This window comes from Lygodium microphyllum, chromosome 27 (genome assembly GCF_053477565.2).
Source record: "Lygodium microphyllum isolate KBCC chromosome 27, Lygodium_microphyllum_v1.1.10, whole genome shotgun sequence".
NCBI classification, from domain to species: domain Eukaryota; kingdom Viridiplantae; phylum Streptophyta; class Polypodiopsida; order Schizaeales; family Lygodiaceae; genus Lygodium; species Lygodium microphyllum.
The window spans coordinates 12,014,932-12,039,979 of NC_141161.1; positions in this window are offsets into that span (position 1 = coordinate 12,014,932).

The window sequence follows — 25,048 nt, forward strand, 5'->3', positions numbered from 1 at the left end:
TTTGCCTCATCTTAGCTTTTAGGAGCCGCCTTTGTGCCTTTGCTATTTTTTTTTTGTTCTTTTTTCACTTTTTGATTCATTTTTATGCCATCTTTAATTGAGGTTAAAAACATCTTGAGGACCATCACTTTCTTGAGTGATAGTGAGATTATGAGGATGGAGCGAAGAATGACATTTTTTATTGTTGAGTGTTGAGAGGTGAGGATAAGGAAACTTAAATTAACAAGGAACTTTGTTTGCATTTTGCATGAAGCACGAGCACATCTAGATAGGCTACAAATGTTTCTTAGTGCATTCATTAACTTTTGTGTGAGCATTGGTTGATTTGTTGCATATCATGGATCCTACATTGCATAAATCTCAAATCATGTGGATGATTGGGCACGAAGCTCATTTCAAAGCATATATATTGCTAGGAAAATTTGCATTGCGACAAAGCACATTTGTCCAAACATAGCAAAATATTTTTGAGGACTCAAGGATCAAAGGGAAGATCATAAGTCTTTAGTGAAGAATGTGGGGTTACTTGAAGACCTTAGTTGAAATATTTTTTATCATTATGGTACAATGAAAAGAACGCTCTTAAAAAATTTGGAGAGACTTTTAAGGGTGAGAAGGATCGAAGCTTGCACTCGAGAGCTATGGCAGGAGAGCAACAGCAAGAAAGAGAGACAAAAAATGGAAACTCCAACAGTCACAATGTGCGACCGGGCCTTCCTTTATTCAAACTGTCACTAAAAGAATAGAGAATAAACTGGTGGTGACGAGCACCCGGCACCTGTAGTGTGCAGTGGCGGTGACTGTTAGTGTAGTAATACATGGGCAGCTAGGCGGAGGCGCCTTTACCCCTAACAACCTCCCACTTAAAGGTGAATCTGCCCTAGTGAGGAGTGAAAGGAAAAAGAAAAAAAAAAGAAAGTACAACATGTACACATGTACAACATGATAAGGAAAGACATCATCTCATCCCACACCCATCAACCTCCTGAGAAAGGCAAAGCGCTCTCTAGAGAGGCTTTTTGTGAGTAGATCTGCAGGATTCTGGTCAGTCAAGATCTTGACAAGATCAACAGACTTGTCCTCAACAACCCCACATATGAAGTGATACCTCACCTCAATGTGTTTCGTCTTTGCATGGAAGACAAGATTCTTGGCTAACTGAATATCACTCATAGAATCTGAATGCAGTGTAGGGGTACTATCAATACCAAGGTCAGCAATCAAACAACCCAACCAAATGGCCTCCTTGCAAGCCTCAATGGTTGCAACATACTCGGCCTCTATAGTAGAAAGGGCCGTGCATTTCTGCACCCTGGATATCCAAGAAACAACACCTCCAGCAAAGGTAAATACATAGCCAGAAGTAGAATTCCTACTATCTGCATGTCCTGCATAATCAGATTCAGTGTACCCCATGACTCCTGTATCATGGCTGCCATAGCATATGCACATATCTGCAGTGCCCTTCGGGTACCTCATGATACCCTTCATAGCATCCCAATGCTTCTTTCCAAGTGTAGCCATATAGCGTGCCACAACACCAACTGCAAAGGCAATATCTGGACGAGTAACAATCATGTAAGGGGCATAGTAACCTCCCCTTAAATATTGAAGGAAAAGGAATTTAAAAAAAAAAACTCAATTTTTTTTTCTCCCCTCCCCTCTCTCCCCGCCGAAAGCAGTCGGGGAAGGAGAGAGGGAGTGGGAGTGATGGATTGGTAGGGGAAGCATGCACCCTCTAGGTGAAGGCTTCTCCCCTCCCTAGGAGAAAGGCTACTCCCATCTCACACCGGCCCACCATCCTTCTACACGACCCCCCTATGGTTGATTGTGCCAAACCCCCTCCCTGGGGCCTCGTCCACAGCCAACCCCCATCACCTGGACTATAGGTGTTCACCACCTCCCTGCATCCTTTTGAACGGGGTCTTTTTCCCCCTTGCGAATGACTGCAATAGTAGCCTCTTCCGGCGGCCGCTCTGCCACCCAACTATCACTTTTTCCTCATTAGCACCCCGCAGGCCATCTAAGCCTTTGATCCTATTCAACCCCCCCCAGTTACGTAACGCTGCTGATCCTCCTTGGGCCCCAAACAAACCGTTGTTTTGGGCCTAGACAAACCACTTTTTCCCCCCTGGATGTTCTTGCCGTGGGGTGAAAAGGAAAAAGGAGAGGATAAGAAGGAGAGGTGAGGGAAGAGAAAGAAGGATTGGGAGAGAGAAGGGAAGAGGGAGAGAGAAGGAGGTGAAAAAAAGGAGCAAGAGAAGGGAGGAGAGAGAGAGAAGAGAAAGAAGGTGAGAGACAGAGAAGGAAGAGGGAGAGAGAAGGAGAAGGTGAGAAGAAGGAGTGGGAGAAAGAAGAGAGGAGAGAAGGAGGAGGTGGAAGAGCAAGAAGGAGGGAGAGAGAGAAGAGAAGGAGAAGGAGTAAAGAAGTAGGAGGTAAAAAGAAGGAGTAAGAGAAGGGAGGAGAGAGAGAGAAGGAGGAGGTGAAAAGGAGTGGAAGAAAGAGTGAGAAAAGAAGGAGGAGTGAAGGAGTAGGATTGAGGGAGAAGGAGTAAAGAGAGGGAAGAAGGAGGAGAGGGCAAGAAGTAGAGGAAGGAGGAGAGGATAAGAAGTAGAAGGAGGGAAGGAAAAGAAGGAGAGAAGAGGAAAGAGAAGTGGGTAGAAAAGAAGAAGGAAATAGAAGAGTAAGAAGGAGGGAGAGAGAGAAGAGAAGGAGGAGTGAAGGGGAAGGAGTGAAGAAGAAGGAGGGAGGAAAAGAAGGTAGAGGAAGAGGGAAGTAGAGGGGGAGTAGTAGAAGAAGGGAAGGAGTAGGAGAGAGGTAGAGGAAGAGCAAGAAAAAAGGGAGAGAAGGAGGAGAGGAGAAGAAGAAGGAAAAGGAGAGAGGAAGAGGAAGAAGAAGAAGAGGTAGAGGAAGAGAGGTGAGAAGTGGTAGAGGAAGGAGTAGAAGGAGAAAGAAGTGGGAGAAGGACAAGAAGAGAGGTAGAAGAAAGAAAAAGGAGGTAACCGCTCTACAAGTCACCCAAACCACTCTCCTGGCAATGAACCACATCCGGCGGTCTTCCCAACCAATCGTGTCTAACCAAAACTATTAAAGTCCGGACTGCCCCAATCTCCATGAGGCGAATGGCTCCCAAGAAGAAAGTCACGGGAAGCATAGGCACCCAAGCCACCGGCAATGCTAGAGGGACGAGCGGAATGACCAATGCAGCATACATGAATCAAGCCCATTTTTCAAGCATTAAAAAAGTTAATTCAGGACTTAGTTCTCATGGAAGGATTAATGTCGTGCATAAGGTTTTGTTTATACTAAAAACTAAGTTGCATGCAACGGTAGGGTTGAACTCGCATAAGTTTTTACTCACCTAAAATGATAAGGTTATCACCTTACCTCACATGAAATGATAACTTCTAGACAAATAAATGATAGGGTTATCGCCTTATTTCACATAAAATGATAGCTTTTTAACCAGTTTAGTGCATGAATAGTCATTTAGAATTCATGTTGCGCAATTATGGTTAAAAGAAACACATGAAATGTTAATTTCTGTTCCTAAGATACATTTGCTTTGTTAGAAACAAAACCCTAGGAGTTTCATAGATCAAGTCACATGTGATCCGGTGCATTAGAAATAAGTACTCATTGCGAGGAATAAAGAGAGATAAGAGCTGTTTAGGGATCAACTATACTAAAGCACAACCTGCATGATGGTTGGAAATCCTGCATAGAACCGCCCTAAGAGAATTTGAAGGATCGCATGCATCTAGACCGCATCTTGAAAATTTAAATGAGGAATCATGTGTTGCCATGTGTGTAACTGAGCTTGGTTGGAATTAGAGATTGTAAGACCCTTGATTGGGTTGCGAATAAGGCATGTCCATTGTCGTGACTGACCCACTAGTGCTTCAGTTAGGGACTAGGATACCATAAGAAAGTATAAGTCAACTTACCAAGACCATTTTCTCTTGTTGAAATTATTGGGATTTCGCCAAGTCACGGAAAGACCCAAGATCGGGTGCTGGGCATCCGGGAAAAAGGAGTCACACCTTAGTAGTCGGTTGTGCAAATGACCTCTGAAATGTTCGTGCTTGTACTTAGATACATTATTTGATTTCTTTGCTCAAGGAACTAATTCAAGGAAAACACTAAAATGCTTCAGGTTGAAAGCTTGCAGGGAGAGGCAGGAAGAGTTACCTTCGACTGTTTGCCTGGCCCTATCCAAGGGGGTTGTTAGCCGTGCCGAGTATATGGACCTAACCCGCTGCGAGAGGTCTCTCTATGGGTACTGCTTGAAGTGGGAGGAATCTTGGGTGCCAGGGGAGGATCTGGTTGTAAATCCTTTGCCTCCGGATCCCGTACAAGAGGCTGACATGACTCGAGATAAGATCTTGAGGCCTGTGTACTAGTCTACGGGTGGAACTTGGAACAATGATCTTGTAGATTGCTAGGATGGCCTTCGAGCATGATGTTGGATGTAATCTAGAATTAAGACAAATAAAGAACAGATGCTTGAGAAAAAGAAACTTTCTTGACATTGTTTCTGTGTCAGTGCCTAGGCGTGAAGGAACCCGTGATTAAATTGTTTAATTAAGGGAGCTGATTTTGCATGTCAAAGCATAATGTGTTACGTAATTAGATAACTAAAGCAAACTGAGGAAAGTACGGTGGACGTGACTCAGGTCCGTCCTACGGAAGGGTGGTCTCGGTTAGCTGGGAACTTTTCTCAAATGATGAGATGATAAGATGATGAGGACCTAGAGACTTGCCAATAGGAAAGGAACCTTGTCCTTAGGTCGATCCCAAGTGGGAACGGCTGGACTCTTCCGCTTGAGGCAGACTTGGGAAGACCTAGATTGCAAACCCTATATCATTCCTTGCGAGTGCCAGGCGGAGCCTTCTAGACCCTCCTCCCAAAGGGCTGCTAAGACGTGTCCCGCAATCGAACAAACGGGAATGTTACAGATCATGGTATACATAAGACTGCCCACTATAGATGCATAGGGAATCTTGGCCATCATGGCTCTTTGCTCATCTATCTGCGGACAATCAGCCTGTGATACCTTCACATAAGAAGGCAATGGACAGCCAATAGGCTTTACGTCCTACATGCAAAAGCACTCAAGGACTTTATGAATGTACTCCCTCTGTGACAAGTAGAGGAGGCCCTGATGCCTATCACGTCTAATGTGCATACCAAGTATGTGAGCGGCCTGCCCCAGATACTTCATCTCAAAGCTCTTATTGAGCTGAGTCCTAAGAGCATCTAGCTCATCATGAGCTTTCCCTGCTATTAGCATATCATCCACATAGAGTACCAAAATCAATAAAGAACCATCACGAGCTTTCTTCCTGTAAAGACACGAATCCATAGCACTCCTGTTGTAGCCCTGTGACTGCATAAAGGCATCAAACTTATGATACCACTCCCTAGGTGCCTGTTTCAAGCCATAAATACTTTTCTTAAATTTGCATACTAGGTGCTCCCTGCCAGGTTCTACAAAGCCCTTAGGCTGCTCCATATAAATCTCATCATGCAAGTCCCCACGTAAGAAAGCCGTCTTGACATCCATCTGGTATAAATCCAAGTCAAGCTGAGCAACCAAAGCCAAAACTAAGCGCAAGGTGGTCATCTTAACCATAGGAGAAAATACCTCATCAAATTCCACACCATGCTTCTGCTTAAAACCCTTTGCTACCAATCTAGCCTTGTATGTTGGCTTGGGGTATCCAGGGGTACTTTTTAGCTTGTACACCCACTTGCATGGCAAAGCCTTCTTGCCCTTAGGCAAGGAAACCAAATCCCAAGTGTCATTCTTATGCAAGCAGTCTATCTCAGACTGCATAGCCCTCTCCCAGGAGTGAGTGTCACCCCTGCGCATAGCCTCATCATAAGTGAAAGGCTCTCTTGCATCTGTAACCAAGATATAATGCATCGAGGGCTGAAATCTATTAGGTGGAAGTCTGTCTCTAGTAGACTGTCTGTCTCACGGCAGGCTCTGCTGCTTGCCCAGCTGCCTGTCCAACACCTTAACCATGAGCATCTACTGCAGTTATAGGCTGTCCAACTGGATGTGTGGGAGCTCTTGGCTTCTCCTGAAATATGACCCTGCGGATCTCAACAACTGTCTCAAGCTGCCTATGCATCTTGTCTTCATGGAAGACTACATCATGACTGCGGATGAATTTCCACGCCAGCGGATCCTAGAGACGGTAACCCATCTCGCCTGCATCCCCATAACCTAGGAAAATGCATTTGACACTCTTAGGATCCAGTTTATGTCTCTTGTCCTTGGGCACATGGCAAAATGTCTCACATCCAAAGACACGGAGATGCACATAAGAGGGAGGTTTTCTAGTCCATACCTCCTCTGCAACCTGAAAATCCAAACCACTAGAAGGTGATCTATTTATGATATGCACAGCTATACTAACTGCCTCAACCCAAAAGCTCTATGGTAGGCCTTCATGGCTAAGCATACTGCATACACACTCCTGGATGGTTCTATTCATCCACTCAGCCAAACCATTCTGAGGGGGGTGTAGGGGGCGGTCAAATGACACTTAATACCCCTCTCATCACATAACTACTAAAAAGCACGTGAGATATACTCACCCCCATTATCTATTCTTAGGTATTTTAGCATATACCGAGACTGGTTCTCAACCAATTCAAGCCATCTCTGAAACACAGCCAAGACATCGGATTTTAGCTTAATGGGATAAGCCCAAATGTTTTGTGAAAATAATCTATGAATGTAACAAAATACTTTGCACCACCCATAGACTGACACAACATGGGCCCACAGACATCCTAATGTACAAATGCCAAAGGCTCACTCATGCGTGGCCTACCAGACTTCTTATGCATAGACGTAGTCTGCCTGCCATAAAGACAATGCACACATGAATCAAAACATGCATAATCAAGGGGCGGTAAGTACTGCAAACCAGAAAGCATATTCATTCCCTTAAAAGACATATGGCCCAAACTAGCATGCCAAAGAGATACATGTGGGATAGAACCCACAGACTGTCAAGAATCGCGTGGTGGGGGGACTTGCTCAAGATGCTACACCGAATACACACAGAATGCACAAGGAGAAGCTCACTCAAGAGACATGAAGAGAGATGGAGGCCAAAATGTTTTCTTGCTAGTTTCTTCTTCTTCTTCCACACTTTTTACAATGTACACAAAGTATAGATAAGATACAACATAAAGAAAAGTGGCATACTAAGTCAAACAATGCATAACCGACTACACTAGTCGACTGGTGCTATAACTATGCCAGTTGTAAATAGGTGTAACAACCTGAATATAATAAGTAATGAGTCAGTGGCCATGTGTGAGTCATAATGACCACCAACATGCTAAGTGTAGACATGTGGACCCATCTAACCAGGCGGTCCATCATCAATGTCCGCATGTGTTGAGCTTGTCATCTCAACACTCCCCCTCAAGCTCAACTGCATCTCTGCAAATCCAAGTAAGCTTCGAAACTTTTAAAGCTTCTCTATACCCAATGCCTTTGTGAAGATATCAGCTATCTGATCCTGTGTGCTAACATACACCAAGTCAATCTCACCTGCTAGTATCTTCTCTCTCACAAAGTGGTAGTGTACCTCAATATGTTTTGTCCTGGCATGGAACACAGGGTTCTTAGCCAATTGTATACTGCTCATGTTGTCACAATAAATGACAACTAGACCTTCCACCTACACATCCAAATCAGCCATTAACTTTTGTAGCCATACTACCTCACATGCTGCAACAACAACACCTCTATACTCAGCCTCTGTACTTGACAAAGCAACTGTAGATTGCTTTTTGGTGCTCCAAGCAACTGCTGCACTACCAAGAGAAACATGAATCCACTCATAGATCTTCTATCAGACATACTACCAGCCCAATCTGCATCTGTGTATCCAAACACCTGTACATTTGTACCTACCTCATAGAAAATTCCATAATGTAATGTGGACTTCACATATCTCAATATGCGTATGACTGCATCTAAATGTGGCTTTCTAGGTACTTGCATAAACTGACTCACAAGGCCAACAGCGTAGCTGAAGTCTGGCCTTGTAATGGTCATGTAGATTAAACTCCCCACTATCCTCCTGAACATAGTAGGGTCAATGAAAAAAGGGCCTAGGTCGGCCATGTAAAAAAGGGGATAAGGGGATGACCGCCCAAAAGGGATTTAGGGTTTTGTATATAAAGTTGAAAAGTGAATGAGAAGCTCATTCTTGTGTGTGGCCAAAAGTGGGTCTCCTCTTCTTCTTCTTCTTCTTGTTCTTGCTTGCTTGAGCTTGTGCTTGAGAGAGGGAGTGTGAGAGTGTGAGGGTGAGGGACCAGGGAGGAGAAGCTCTCCATCTTCTCCTCTCTTCTTCTCTTCTCTTCTCTTGGTTTGTCTTGCTCGCGGTGATGGAGCTTGGAGCGTGGAGCTTGAGGATGGAGCTTGCTTGAAGCTTGCACTTGGATCGTGGAGCTACCAGAGTGTGCGAGAGAGGAGGTAACTCGATCGGCATGGAGGTAAGCTCACTACACCCTTAGATATGAATGGCGCGTCAGCTATGTGAGAGGTAGCCATTAGTGCTCGGCTTGGAACGCTTGAAACAATAAGCGATCCATGGGTCTTGGCGCTTGAGTGAAAGCTCCCACAATCTCTCCCACACCGGCACACCACTCTCACTCCCTCCACCGAAACGGAGAGATGTGACTGTGCCACAAGTAGTACTACTTAGGCAAAGCCTTAACTCTGCAGGCTAGCAACCCAATCAGGACTAGTGACCAAGACAATCCAGGATAAGAGAAAGACGAGCAGAACAACCTGCTTACTACTTTAGTGACCACTCTAGTGATGTTAAGTCTAGGAGATTTGCTTAGGCAGCATCCGATCCTATGGCAGGACTTGAAGAAGTGGGTTGAAGGGTCACAAGAGCAAGCTGCTGCAGGCCTACAAGAACATGATGCAGAGATGCAGATATCAAGTTTGATGTTGCACTCCATGCCTAAATCCTTGCATGTTAATACTTTTTGGGAAGGCACCGAGATGCACGCAGTCTTACCTATCTTAGCCCTAGGTGACACAACAAGGAAAGAGATTGTAGACACATGGGTGGGAATTAGTGTACTAAGACATCAGTGCTCCAAACTTGGGGCAACCCACCTGTCGAGACCGCTAGGTTCAATGTCACATTAGCTAACGGAATGAAAGTGAAGCCATTTGGGGTGCTAAAAAATAGGCCATTGAAAATTGTTGGAGTCCAATTCTCAGTCAACTTTATAGTAAAGAAGGGAGTGGACTTCGATGTCCTATTGGGCGAACCCTAATGTGCAATGCTAGAGTGATCGAAGATTGGGAAAATGGTCTCATCTTCCTAGGCAATAAAACAAAAGCCGTAGGGGTAGATATGGACTCTTGGAAAACTGCACTAGTTGACCTCAACGCCATCTCCGCAATGCTCAAGGGTGATACCTAGGTCAAGAAATTCTATGGGCTCCTAACTAAGTATATCCTATGTCCTGAAGATGAGCGAGACTGGATGCATGTATAGGCTACCATCAACTTGTCATTCTCAAACAATGAGGAGTACGAACAGGCCATCAAGATGATTGGCAAGCCCAAGGGTGCACCCTGAGTACCAATTTGCATGATGGTAGGAAACCTTTGCGTAGAAGACCCAACCGTGTCACCTTCCAAGTGCCAACCAATTGGAGGGAGATCCAGTGGGTTTTAGAGTATTTGATCGGCAAGCTAGTAGGCAATCCAGCACCAAAATTCAAGCCACTCCAAGATCTCTTAAATGAACCAAGGAGGCAATGGGCCAGGGTGCATGACCTAAACCTCAGATACAAATTTTCCCTTGTTCCCGATCAAATACATGATATACCAAGACCTAGGAGACGACGAGCAATCAAAAAAAGATGCTTCCAATGATGAATACAAGGACTATCGCTGCTGCAGTGATGAGAGTGAGGACGGGATAGATACCTCAGAATACAACATCGAAGGACAAGTGATAGAACATATATGGGGGCAGATTCCAGGCCGAAGAGAAAGAACACCTTCAAGATAGAGCAAAGGTCCATGCATGTGGATTGTGACTGTGCTTGATTGGAACATGTAAGAGCCATAGATCTAAAGCAAGCAAGCCTAACCCAAGTAGGTAACATGCCAATGCTTAGAACAAAGTCACCCTCTGAGCTGCAGTCCCCGAGGGAGACTACCTCATCTAGCAAAGACGGGGAGTTTGATTCCAAATCAAAAGTGAGTTCAAAGAGAGACCGAAAAATACCGAGGCATCCCAAGACTAGACATACCAAGGGAGACATGCCCATCCACCTGAGGCATAAACTCTTGAAAGAAGAAAGGTCAGAATAGTCTAAGGATGTAAGAGCATATGAACAACAAAAACCACATGACCTCCCTAAGAGATTTACAAAGTCTAAAAAGGACGATATGGTAGTGATCCTACTGGGTGCCAGACGTCAAGGGCAAACAAGTGAACCCATTGAGGGACCCGACAAGGTCAAGGAGGTGAACCTAGCCCAAGAAGGGGAGAAACCCTGACCTGTCTTTATTTCAGATGACTTGACGGAGGAGGAGGAGACACGTCACGTTGTCCTCTTACGAGAGTATATAGACATATTCTCCTGGTCCTTAGAAGAACTCAAGGGGGTAGATCCAAGTATAGTGACTCATAACATACCCATGACACCAGATGCAACGCCGGCCAAGCAGTGATTGTACCCCATGAATCTAAAACACGCTCATGCGGTCAAGGAAGAGATCGACAAGTTGATGAGAGTGGGGTTCATCTACGAAATTGAGCACATAGACTGGGTATCACCCATAGTCATTGCAATGAAGAAGAACAAAAACATTAGGGTGTGTGTCAATTACAAGAAGGTGAATGCTGCAACTAAGAGGGACAACTATCCATTGCCATACACTGAGCACATGCTCAAGAGAGTGGCGGATAAAGAGGCATATAGTTTTCTAGATGGCTTCTCTGGATACAATCTGATGCAAATGCATCTTGACGATAGGCATAAGAGTGCATTCGACACTGAGTGGGATGTATTTGCCTACATAGTCATGCCCTTCGGGTTGACGAATGCTCGAGCCACCTTTCAATGCCTTATGTACACTATATTTAAAGACATGCTGAGGAAAGAGTTAGAGGTCTTCGTAGATGACTTTTGTGTTCACTCGACCTGGAGAGACCATTTAGATAGACTCTGAGCGGTCTTTGAATGGTGTCGCCTATATCGTCTCTCTGAATCCCTTTAAAGTGCTAATTCTGGGTAAATCATGGATGTATCCTTCGGCACATGGTGTTGAAAAATGGCATTGCCATGGACTTTTCAAAAGTCAAGGTCATTTTTGATGTTCCATCTGTCAAGATTGTGGGAGAGAAGGAGTCTCACTTGTAGCTTTCTTGCTTGCACAATGGGGGAATACACACAAGGGTGGAGGCTGAAAAACAGTTTTCCTCTTCTTAGTTGTGAAAGCCAAAAAAACTCTCTTACAAAGAAATAGAAGAACCCTATATATGGGTCTCAAACCAAACTCAACTAACTAAGGTGGCATACTAACTGAGCCACGAACTAGAGTAGATAAGGATAGTTGTCATGTAGCTATTATTCATGGGCGGTGTACCAACCGCATCTGCAACAACTGACAAGTCGGTGACATAAATGCACAACGGTCACCCTGACATATCACGAGTGGAGCTCGATATCTCAACACTCCCCCTCGAGCTCAATCCCAATTCCTGCACACCAAGCAGGTCTCTGAACTTGCGCAACTTCTCTGCGCCCAATGCCTTCGTGAATATGTCAGTTACCTGATCCTCTGTGCTGACATAAACTAGATCAATAAGACCTAGTAAAACCCTCTCTCGCACATAGTGATAATGCACCTCAATGTGCTTTATTCTAGCATGATAGACTGGGTTATTTGCCAAGTGTATACTGCTCATGTTGTCACAATAAATGACAACTGGCCCATCTGTAGGCTGATGCATATCATAAAGTAGCTTATGCAACCAAGCTACCTCACATGCAGCCATTGCTGCACCCCTGTACTCAGCCTCTGTGCTCGACAAGGCAACTGTAGGCTGTTTCTTGCTACTCCAAGTGACTACAGCACTCCCAAAAGAAAACACATATCCACTGGTAGATTGTCTATCAAAAAATGCTACCAGCCCAATGAGCATCAGTGTATCCATGCAACTGTATCTGAACCCCAGTCTCATAAAATAGTCCATACTGCAATGTGGCCTTCACATACCTGAGTATGCGTCTAGCCGCATCCAAATGCGGTTTCCTTGGAGCCTACATAAACTGACTTACCAATCCAACAGCATAGCTCAAATCTAGCCTGGTAATAGTCATATAAATCAAGCTTCCTACTATGCGTCTGTACATAGTAGGGTCTTCCAGAAGCTCACCTGCATCTGCGCTCAGCTTCACATTCTGCTCCAAAGGAACTGAAATAGGCTTACAGCCTATCATCCTGTATTTGAACAGCATGTCCAATCCATACTGCCTCTGCAAGAGCTGTATCCCACTTGGTGATCTAATCACCTCAATGCCCAAGAAATAATGCAGCTCTCCCAAATCCTTCATCTCAAACTTCTGCTTCAATAGCATTTTCACATGAAGGATATCTTCATCACTGTGACCTGTCATAATCAAATCATCAACATAAATGACAAGTAGCATAATACCTTTCTCTGTTTTTCTCACATAAAGTGAGAAATCTGCCTTGGAAATCTGAAAGCCAATAGTGACAAGGTACTGTCCTATCTTGTCAGACCATGCTCTAGGTGCTTGCTTCAAGCCATACAAGGCTTTCTTCAACCTGCAAACAAACTCGGGATGAACAGCATGCACATAACCTGGTGGCTGCTCCATATAGACCTCTTCTTGCAAATCACCATGCAAGAAGGCATTCTTTACATCCATCTGATGTAAAGACCATCCCTTTGATGCAGCCATAGCAATGACTGCTCTTACGGTTGCCATCCTTGCAACCGGACTGAATGTTTCTTCATAGTCAATGCCATATGTTTGTGCATACCCCTTGACTACTAATCTTGCCTTGTATCTGTTCACAGAACCATCTGCACTGTGCTTCACCTTATAAACCCACTTACAGCCAATTGCATTCTTACCTTTAGGCAAAGGTACCAATTCCCATGTAGCATTTGCTTCCAAGGCATCCATTTCTTCATCCATGGCTTTCTCCCATTTTTCTTTTCCCATGGCTTGCTCAAAAGAAGTGGGTTCTGGTTCTTGTATCACTTTGACCATATATGCATAGTGAATGGCTGTAAATCCATCATATTTTAGCCTATCCACAGGATACCTAGCTCTAATAGACCTGCGCAAAGTAGGTTCACTCCCAGGTGCTCTCAAAACATCCCTGGTCTTCCTTACTCCAGGTGTAACAATAGAAAGAATACCCAACTCATTATCAATGCTCTGTTCTAAGCCACTGGATTCACCATCCACATAAGAGTGACATGTATTCACATCAAACATGGGCTGATCAACCTTCTCTTTTCCTTTTCGTGATACCTGCATACCACTATCTGCATTGCTTTGAGAAGATTATCGTGATCTCAATCTGCCTGTCCATGGCGAAGAATGTGAACCACTGCTAGAGGACGCTCCAGGTCTACTAATATTTTGTGACTGCTGCTGTGAATTCTGTGCATCATTACCATTTTGTGCATCTACATCATCAATCACATTTATTGGTTTATACCAGCTACTCATCTCATAAAAAACAACATCTCTGCTCACTGTAAACTTACGAGTAGAAGGGTTATATCATCTATACCCTTTTTGCTGCAGAGAGTAACCAATAAAGATGCACTTCTCAGCTTTTGGATCCAACTTGGATCTCAACTCATCTGGCACATGTACATAGGCAATGCAACCAAAAATTTTCAAATGAGAAATATCTGGTTTCCTACCAGTATATCTCTCCTCTAGAGTCATCCCATATATTGCTGCAGTGGGAGTCCTGTTCATTATGTAGACTGCTGTTGCAACTGCTTCAGTCCAATAAAAATCTGGCAGGTCTTTTTCATTGAGCATGGCACGAGATACCTCTCCAATATGCCTGTTTTTCCTTTCTGCAATTCCATTTTGTTGTGGGGTATGACTGCATGAATATTGCTGCTTTATGCCATGCTCCTGCTGCAGGAACCTTGCAAACTCATTTGAGAGGTACTCTCCCCCTCCATTTGACCTTAGGCATTTTATTTGCAGGCCTGTTTCTTTTTCAACCATAGCTTTAAGAGTTTTGAAATGCCCAAAAACTTCACTTTTCTTTTTCATAAAATACACCCAAACTTTTCTACTATAGTCATCAATAAAACTAACAAAATAATGACAGCCTCCAAGAGATGCAGCTTTAGTAGTCCACACATCAGAGTGGATTAATTCCAATGGCTTCTTACTCTCTTGAACATGTCTAGGATATGGTTTCCTTGCATGTTTTCCAAATTGACAGGATTCACATACCTTATGCATTTCTACAACCTTGAATTTAGGTAATCCTGCAACAATATTTTGGGCCTACATTGATTTAAGTCGCTGTACATTAACATGACCAATGCGTTTATGCCAGATATCAATATCTACAACTACACCGGTCCCATGTGCAAACATTGCTGCACTCAATTCAGACATGTCTGCATCCAACGTAAACATTCTGCCCTTCTTCTTTCCTTTTGCTATCAAACGACCTTTATTTTTCATATCCTCAACAAAGCATCCATGAGGATTAAATCTGACATGCAAGCCCTGCTCAACCACTTGACCAACAGAAACCAGATTCTTGGTGATATTCGGGACATGAAATACATCGGACAGGTATTTCTTTTTCCCATCCTGCATAGACAAAGGAAATTTTCCAATCTGCACAATAGGATGTGCAGTATCATCACCAGTCTCCACAAATCCTGGTTTTTCCATTTTCCTTGCATCCTCCATCCATTTTGCATGACCTGTCATGTGGTTTGATGCACCTGAGTCAACATACCATACATCGTTGATTTCTTCTGCACTTGTCACAAAATTGTTCATGTGCTGCACCATAAACAAATGCTCATTTCTGTCATCACCCTGTCTACTCGAAGATGCATAATTCCCTTGTTGCAGTTTTCCATTCATTATGTCATTCTGTTTTTTATAGCAGTCTTTAGCCATATGACCCATTTTACCTCAGTAGTAGCATTCAACATTGTTGTTTGCATTTTGGCCTCTTTGCCATCCACCACGACCTCTTTGGCTCCCCCTGCCTCTAGAGTTACCACGTCCTCCTCCATAGGACTGGTTTTCTTGAGTTTGCTGCATATTCTGATTTCTACCACGGCCTCCAAATCGTCCTCCTCTACCTCTGCCTCTACCTCTTCTAGCATTTGAGTAGAAGACAGCTTCTTTTGAAGTTCCTCCTGAAGAGGATGCACCACCATTTCTCTGCTCCTCAGAAATTAGAAGAGCAATCAACTCCTCAAAATCAGGAAATCTTTCATGGACGGAAATGGATGTTCGGAACTGTGCATAATCCTTTCCTAGACCATTCAAAGTCACAGAAACTAAATCATCATCTTCCACTGGCGACCCAATGGAAGCAAGTGCATCTGCAATCTTCTTCACCTTCATGTGGTAGTCATTGATGCTCATACTTTCTCTTTGCACATTATGCAACTCTTGCTTGAGCTGCATTTTCCTGGCTTGCGTATTTGTGCTATACATTTTTGACAAAGTATCCCATGCCTCCTTTGGCGTACTTGCATCCTGAATATGCACAATCATAGAGTCTGAAATACTGATAGACAACTAGTACATAACTTTCCTGGCTCTCTCATGCCATGCTTTGAATGCGTGCATTTGCTGTTGATTGGGAACATCAGGAAGAACTAATTCTTCTTCATTTCCTGCAACAATTTTCCAATATGCTTTTCCCATAAGGAAATTCGTCATTCTAAACTTCCATGCTTGGAAATTTTTCTTGTCAAGCTTTTCAGTTACAATATGTGAAAGAGAATCAGACGCCATTACAGAATACTGCAAAAAAATTCTTTCACTGCAGAGAACACAGCTTCAGCCTCACAAGGGCAAATCTGCAAAACTGACGAAAGTGGTATTTAACCACACAGTCACTTCTTAGTGACGATTTTGCATCAACAAGCAACAAGGATGATTCTGTAACTCCCAATGTCTCTGTGCACAGGCATACGATGCAATTTCTACAGTAAATTTTCATCGACCTGTAGAACAGTGATCGCACAGCATAAAACTGGGCCTTTTCCTGAGTACGTGCAGAAAACTTCCGCCTCCAAAACAGGCCCCGAAATGGCCTCAAATAAAAAAAACAGGGTCTCAACCTCTCCCGCAGCATATACTGCCCTCTTGCTTCACCGCAAAGGGCGTCTCAACCTGAGACAATACACTCTTGCAATTTCTGGTTGTGCTACATGCAGAGATCTGCTCCCAAAATAGAAAATGAAAGCAATGCTGCTCCTCTTACCAGAACACCGCAAGCTTGGCTTGCTTTCTTGAGCTCCTTACCACGAAAAAGGCTCTGATACCATGTCAAGATTGTGGGAGAGAAGGAAGGAGTCTCACTTGTAGCTTTCTTGCTTGCACAATGGGGGAATACACACAAGGGTGGAGGCTGAAAAACAGTTTTCCTCTTCTTAGTTGTGTAAGCCAAAAGAACTTTCTTACAAAGAAATAGAAGAACCCTATATATGGGTCTCAAACCAAACTCAACTAACTAAGGTGGCATACTAACTGAGCCACAAACTAGAGTAGATAAGGATAGCTGTCATGTAGCTATTATTCATGGGCGGTGTACCAACCGCATCTGCAACAACTGACAAGTCGGTGACATAAATGCACAACGGTCACCCTGGCATATCACGAGTGGAGCTCGATATCTCAACACCATCCCCAACCAACTATAAGGGAGTGCAATGCTTCTTAGGCCATACATGGTATTATTGGTTGTTTGTGCTGAATTATGCATTGATTGCTAGACCTTTGTACAAGCTATTGATTATATTCAAATGGAGTGAAGAATACCAACACATATATGAGGAACTAAAAAAAGCTTTGACCATAGCACTGATTCTACAAGCTCCAAATTGGACCATTACCTTCTACGTGCATATTGATTCTTTGAAATTTGTTCCAGGGGCCGTATTGTGCCAATCGTGCGAACACAATCTCGAATTTCGAGTGAGCTTTGTTAGCAGACAACTCACTGAGACCGAGATGAACTACTCGAAAACAGAAAGATAAGGTCTAGACATGGTATTTACCATGAAGAAGTTTCGGCATTATTTGTTAGCCACTCCTTTCACCTTCTTTGTGGATCATTAAGCCTTGCTATATTCAATAAACAAACCTTGTGCTACAGGCCGCATAGCCCGATGGCTCCTTCAGCTTTTGGAATTTGATTTCTCCGTGGTTGTACATAAAGGGAAACAGCACTACATGATCGATCACATGTCACGCATCCCCATGGGAGTGTCAAGATTGTGGGAGAGAAGGAAGGAGTCTCACTTGTAGCTTTCTTGCTTGTACAATGGGGGAATACACATAGAGGTGGAGGCTGAAAACAAGTTTTCTCTTCTTAGTTGTGTAAGCCAAAAGAACTCTAGTACATAGAAATAGAAAAACCCTATATATGGGTCTCAAACCAAACTCAACTAACTAAGGTGGTATACTAACTGGGCCACGAACTAGAGTAGATAGGGATAGCTGTCATCTAGCTATTATTCATGGGCAGTGTACCAACCGCATCACTGACAAGTCGGTGACATAAATACACAACGGTCACCCTCGTGTATCACGAGTGAAGCTCGATATCTCAACACTCCCCCTCAAGCTCAATCCCAATTCCTGCACACCAAGCAGGTCTCTGAACTTGCGCAGCTTCTCTGCGCCCAATGCCTTCGTGAATATGTCAGTTACCTGATCCTCTGTGCTGGCATAAACTAGATCAATAAGACCTAGTAAAACCCTCTCCCGCATATAGTGATAATGCACCTCAATGTGCTTTGTTCTAGCATGATAGACTGGGTTATTTTCCAAGTGTATACTACTCATGTTGTCACAATAAATAACAACTAGCCCATCTGTAGGCTGATCCATATCATAAAATAGCTTATGCAACCAAGCTACCTCACATGCAGCCATTGCTGCACCCCTGTACTCGGCCTCTGTGCTCGATAAGGCAACTGTAGGTTGTTTCTTGCTACTCCAAGTGACTGCAGCACTTCCAAAAGAGAACACATATCCACTGGTAGATCGTCTATCAGAAATACTACCAGCCCAATCAGCATCAGTGTATCCATGCAACTGTATCTGAACCCCAGTCTCATAAAATAGTCCATACTGCAATGTGGACTTCACATACCTGAGTATGCGTCTAGCCGCATCCAAATGCGGTTTCCTTGGAGCCTGCATAAACTGACATACCAATCCAACAGCATAGCTCAAATCTGGCCTGGTAATAGTCATATAAATCAAGCTTCCTACTATGCGTCTGTACATAGTAGGGTCTTCCAGAAGCTAACCTGCATCTGCGCTCAGCTTTACATTCTGCTCCAAAGAAACCGAAATAGGCTTACAGTCTGTCATCCCATATTTGGACAGCATGTCCAATCCATACTACCTCTGCAAGAGCTGTATCCCACTTGGTGATCTAATCACCTCAATGCCCAAGAAATAACGCAGCTCTCCCAAATCCTTCATCTCAAACTTCTGCTTCGATAGCATTTTCACATGAAGGATATCTTCATCACTGTGACCTGTCATAATCAAATCATCAACATAAATGACAAGTAGCATAATACCTTTCTCTGTTTTTCTCACATAAAGTGAGAAATCTTCCTTGGAAATCTGAAAGCCAATAGTGACAAGATATTGTCCTATCTTGTCAGACCATGCTCTAGGTGCTTGCTTCAAGCCATACAAGGCTTACTTCAACCTGCAAACAAACTTAGGATGAACAACGTGCACATAACCTGGTGGCTGCTCCATATAGACCTCTTCTTGCAAATCACCATGCAAGAAGGCATTCTTTACATCCATCTGATGTAAAGATCATCCCTTTGATGCAGCCATAACAATGACTGCTCTTAAGGTAGCCATCCTTGCAACCGGATTGAATGTTTCTTCATAGTCAATGCCATATGTTTGTGCATACCCCTTGACTACTAATCTTGCCTTGTATCTATTCACAGAACCATCTGCATTGTGCTTCACCTTATAAACCCACTTACAGCCAATTGCATTCTTACCTTTAGGCAAAGGTACCAATTCCCATGTAGCATTTGCTTCCAAGGCATCCATTTCTTCATCCATGGCTTTCTCCCATTTTTCTTTTCCCATGGCTTGCTCAAAAGAAGTGGGTTCTGGTTCTTGTATCACTTTGACCATATATGCATAGTGAATGGCTGTAAATCCATCATATTTTAGCCTATCCATAGGATACCTAGCTCTGGTAGACCTGCGCAAAATAGGTTCACTCCCAGGTGCTCTCAAAACATCCCTGGTCTTCCTTACTCCAGGTGTAACAATAGAAGGAATACCCAACTCATCATCAATGCTCTGTTCTGAGCCACTGGATTCACCATCCACATAAGAGTGACCTGCATTCTCATCAAACATGGGCTGATCAACCTTCTCTTTTTCTTTTCGTGATACCTGCATACCACTATCTGCATTGCTTTGAGAAGATTCTCCTGATCTCAATCTGCCTGTCCATGGCGAAGAATGTGAACCACTGCTAGAGGATGCTCCAGGTCCACTAATATTTTGTGACTGCTGCTGTGAATTCTGTACAGCATTACCATTTTGTGCATCTACATCATCAATCACATTTACTGGTTTATACCAGCTACTCATCTCATCAAAAACAACATCTCTGCTCACTGTAAACTTACGGGTAGAAGGGTTATAGCATCTATACCCTTTTTGCTGCAGAGAGTAACCAATAAAGATGCACTTCTCAGCTTTTGGATCCAACTTGGATCTCAACTCATCTGGCACATGTACATAGACAATGCAACCAAAAATTTTCAAATGAGAAATATCTGGTTTCCTACCAGTATGCCTCTCCTCTGGAGTCATCCCATGTATTGCTGCAGTGGGAGTCCTGTTCATTATGTAGACTACTGTAGCAACTGCTTCAGCCCAATAAAAATCTGGCAGGTCTTTTTCATTGAGCATGGCACGAGGTACCTCTCCAATATGCCTGTTTTTCCTTTCTGCAATTCCATTTTGTTGTGGGGTATGACTACATGAATATTGCTGCTTTATGCCATGCTCCTGCAGGAACCTTGCAAACTCATTTGAGAGGTACTCTCCCTCTCCATCTGACCTTAGGCATTTTATTTGCAGGCCTGTTTCTTTTTCAACCATAGCTTTAAGAGTTTTGAAATGCCTAAAAACTTCACTTTTCTTTTTCATAAAATACACCCAAACTTTTCTGCTATAGTCATCAATAAAACTGAGAAAATAATGATAGCCTCCAAGAGATGTAGCTTTAGTAGTCCACACATCAGAGTGGATTAATTCCAATGGCTTCTTACTCTCTTGAACATGTCTAGGAAATGGTTTCCTTGCCTGTTTTCCAAACTGACAGGCTTCACATACCTTATGCATTTCTGCAACCTTGAATTTAGGCAATCCTGCAACAATATTCTGGGCCTGCATTGATTTAAGTCGTTGTACATTAACATGACCAATGCGTTTATGCCAGATATCAATATCTGCAACTACACCGGTCCCATGTGCAAACATTGCTGCACTCAATTCAGACATGTCTGCATCCAACGTAAACATTCTGCCATTCTTCTTTCCTTTTGCTATCAAGCGACCTTTATTTTTCATATCCTCAACAAAGCATCCATGAGGATTAAATCTAACCTGCAAGCCCTGCTCAACCATTTGACCAATAGAAATCAGATTCTTGGTGATATTCGGGACATGAAATACATCGGACAGGTATTTCTTTTTCCCATCTTGCATAGACAAATGAATTTTTCCAATCTGCACAATAGGATGTGCAGTATCATCACCAGTCTCCACAAATCCTGGTTTTTCCATTTTCCTTGCATCCTCCATCCATTCTGCATGACCTGTCATGTGGTTTGATGCACCTGAGTCAACATACCACACATCGTTGCTTTCTTCTGCACTTGTCACAGAATTGTTCATGTGCTGCACCATAAACAAATGTTCATTTCTGTCATCACCCTGTCTACTAGAAGATGCATAATTCCCTTGTTGCAATTTCCCATTCATAATGTCATTCTGCTTTTTATAGCAGTCTTTAGCCATATGACCCATTTTACCACAGTAGTAGCATTCAACATTGTTGTTTGCATTTTGGCCTCTTTGCCATCCACCACGACCTCTTTGACTCCCCTTGCCTCTAGAGTTACCACGTCCTCCTCCATAGGACTGGTTTTCTTGAGTTTGCTGCATATTCTGATTTCTACCACGGCCTCCAAATCAGCCTCCTCTACCTCTGCCTCTACCTCTTCCAGCATTTGAGTAGAAGACAGCTTCTTTTGAAGTTCCTCCTAAAGAAGATGCATCACCATTTCTCTGCTCCTCAGAAATTAGAAGAGCAATCAACTCCTCAAAATCAGGAAATCTTTCACGGACAGAAATGGATATTCGGAACTATGCATAATCCTTTCCTAGACCATTCAAGGTCACAGAAACTAAATCATCATCTCCCACTGGCGACCCAATGGAAGCAAGTGCATCTGCAATCTTCTTCACCTTCATGTGGTAGTCATTGATGCTCATACTTTCTCTTTGCACATTATGCAACTCTTGCTTGAGCTGCATTTTCCTGGCTTGCGTATTTGTGCTATACATTTTTGACAAAGTATCCCATGCCTCCTTTGGCGTACTTGCATCCTGAATATGCACAATCATAGAGTCTGAAATATTGATAGACGGCCAGTACATAACTTTCCTGGCTCTCTCATGCCATGCTTTGAATGCTTGCATTTGCTGTTGATTGGAAACATCAGGAAGAACTGATTCTTTTTCATTTCCTGCAACAAACTCCCAATATCCTTTTCCCATAAGGAAATTCGTCATTCTAAACTTCCATGCTTGGAAGTTGTTCTTGTCAAGCTTTTCAGTTACAATCTGTGAAAGAAAATCAGACACCATTACAGAACACTGCAAAAAATTCTGTCACTGCAAAAAACACAGCTTCACCCTCACAAGGGCAAATCTGTAAAACTGGCGAAAGTGGTATTTGACCACACAGTCACTTCCTAGTGACGATTTTGCATAAACAGGAACCAATGATGATTCTATAACTCCCAATGTCTCTGCACATAAGCATACGATGCAATTTCTGTGGTAACTTTTCATCGACCTGTAGAACAGTGGTCGCATAGTATAAAACTGGGCCTTTTTCTGAGTGCATGCAGAAAACTTCCGTCTCCAAAACAGGCCCCAAAATCAAAAAAAGGCGTCTTGCTTCACCGCGAAGGGCGTCTCAACCTGAGACAATGCACTCTTGCACTTTCCGGCTGTGCTGCCTGCAGAGATCTGCTCCCAAAACAGAAAATGAAAGCAACACTGCTCCTTTTATTAGAACACTGTGAGCTTGGCTTGCTTTCTTGAGCTCCTTACCATGAACAAGGCTCTGATACCATGTCAAGATTGTGGGAGAGAAGGAAGGAGTCTCACTTGTAGCTTTCTTGCTTGCACAATGGGGGAATACACACAGAGGTGGAGGCTGAAAACAGTTTTCCTCTTCTTAGTTGTGTAAGCCAAAAGAACTCTAGTACATAGAAATAGAAGAACCCTATATATGGGTCTCAAACCAAACTCAACTAACTAAGGTGGCATACTAACTGGGCCATGAACTAGAGTAGATAAGGATAGCTATCATCTAGCTATTACTCATGGGCGGTGTACCAACCGCATCTGCAACAACTGACAAGTCGGTGACATAAATACACAACGGTCACCCTGGCGTATCACGAGTGGAGCTCGATATCTCAACAGGGAGAGGCCGTTGGACAAGGCATTGTGGATAATTTGCTAGACCTGCACTTGTTTAGCCTGTCTAGTAAGAGATTTATTTCGAGCCGACTTGACGCCATATTGGGAAGATGACATAGTCCAAGTGCTTGAGCATGGATTACCTAAACGACCAATAGAGAAATCCCGACTTAGATGGCTCATCCTCAAGATCCAATCCCATCACTTGATAACAGGTCAGTTGTATAAGCTAGTGCAAGACAAATTGTTGTGCAGATGCATATGCGAGTACGAGATGCATGGGGTGCTCTCCGAAGCACACAGTGGACTCACTGGAGGACACTTTAGCGGAGAAACAATAGCCCGCAAGGTGCTGCAATTGCAATTGTGGTGGGCCACACTCTTTCGCGATGCGACACAATTTGTTAAGCACTATGACAAGTGCCAAAGGACAAAGGTCCCAATTTACAATGATCAAATGGAGCTTACCCCGATAATTGCACAACAACCCTTCGAGAAGTGGAGAATTGACTTTGTAGGACCTATTAGTCCTATGGCACAATACTCTCAAGCCAAGTATATCATTGTAGCCATTGACTATCTAATGAAATTGGTAGAGGCAAGGACTATGAGAAATAATGATGCGAGAATGTCTGCCAAGTTCCTATGGGAGCAGGTAATATCACGATTCACCTGCCCCATCGAACAGGTTAATGACTAAGGCACACACTTCATTAATGAAGTGATCGCTCATCTTCTATCCACCTTTCTAATTATCCATCCGAAATCCTCACCATACTACCCTTAGAAGGCAAACGGCCAGGCAGAATCCACCAATAAAATTCTAGTAAATGTCCTAACCAAGGTACTCTGTGCTTTGCGCAGTGATTGGGATAACAAGCTAATAGCAGCCTTGTGGGCTTACTGCATAGCCTACAAAATGGCGGTAGGCCAGACACCTTTTAGGTTGACCTATGGAACTGAAGCAATTCTATCTGTAGAGTTCTTCATTCCTAGCCTGAGGATCGCACTTCACGAAAGATGGGAAGGAAAGGAAGCATGGAAAAAATGTCTAAGTGAAATCAAACGCCTCTCAGAAATGCACTCATATGTGAGAAAGCATGACACAAAAGCTAGCTTGACAAGCATGTCAAGCAGTGCGAATTTGAACAAGGTGACTTAGTGTTCCTATACTCTATTAAGGGACATAAACAAAAAATGAAATTTAAAGGTCTAGGGCCCTTTAAGGTTTGTGTTATCAGCGGAACCAGCAATGTCAAACTAGAGACTTTGAAAGGCAAGGGCGTAGGCTTCTTCAATGGCAGTCGCATCAAGAAGTATTATCTCCCATGCATCCCTTGTACGAACTACCAATGTTAGAACCGTCAATCAATATACAGGTAGCCACAATCATGCAGTTGACGATGAAAATGAGAAAACCATAGAACTTACCTACCTCCGCATCACAATCACTGCCAAGCAAACATGCACTCTCAACATCTTGATCGATGAGATAGCAGACTTCAACGTCTTAACCCACGATCATTGGACCCATATTGGTAAACCACAACTACAGCCCACTACTACCAAATTGAGCCCATATGAGGGTCGATCATATGCACTCCTAGGGAAATGCATGCCTCAGTTTCTATCGAGTCTAAGAGCATACCAATGACATTTTATGTATTGCCAAACACTGAAAATGCAGGCACCAAATCGCTACTAGGTCAAACCTTTAAAAAGAAAGCTCACTGCAATGTGGATTATGAGTTACAACGTATCCACTTAGCCATTGGCAATGTTTTCATAGTGGCAACCTTCAGCAAGGACTCCGGGACTCCCACCAAACTCGCAATGCCACTAGTAGATACGCATTTAGCCAAGTCCAAGGAGGAGGGTTGTGATTTGTTATACCCTCCCAAGCCTCTATGCTAGCAACCTTTTGAAACCAATGTCAATGCCCATGAATCCCAGTTAAGGTGGGTGCCTAAA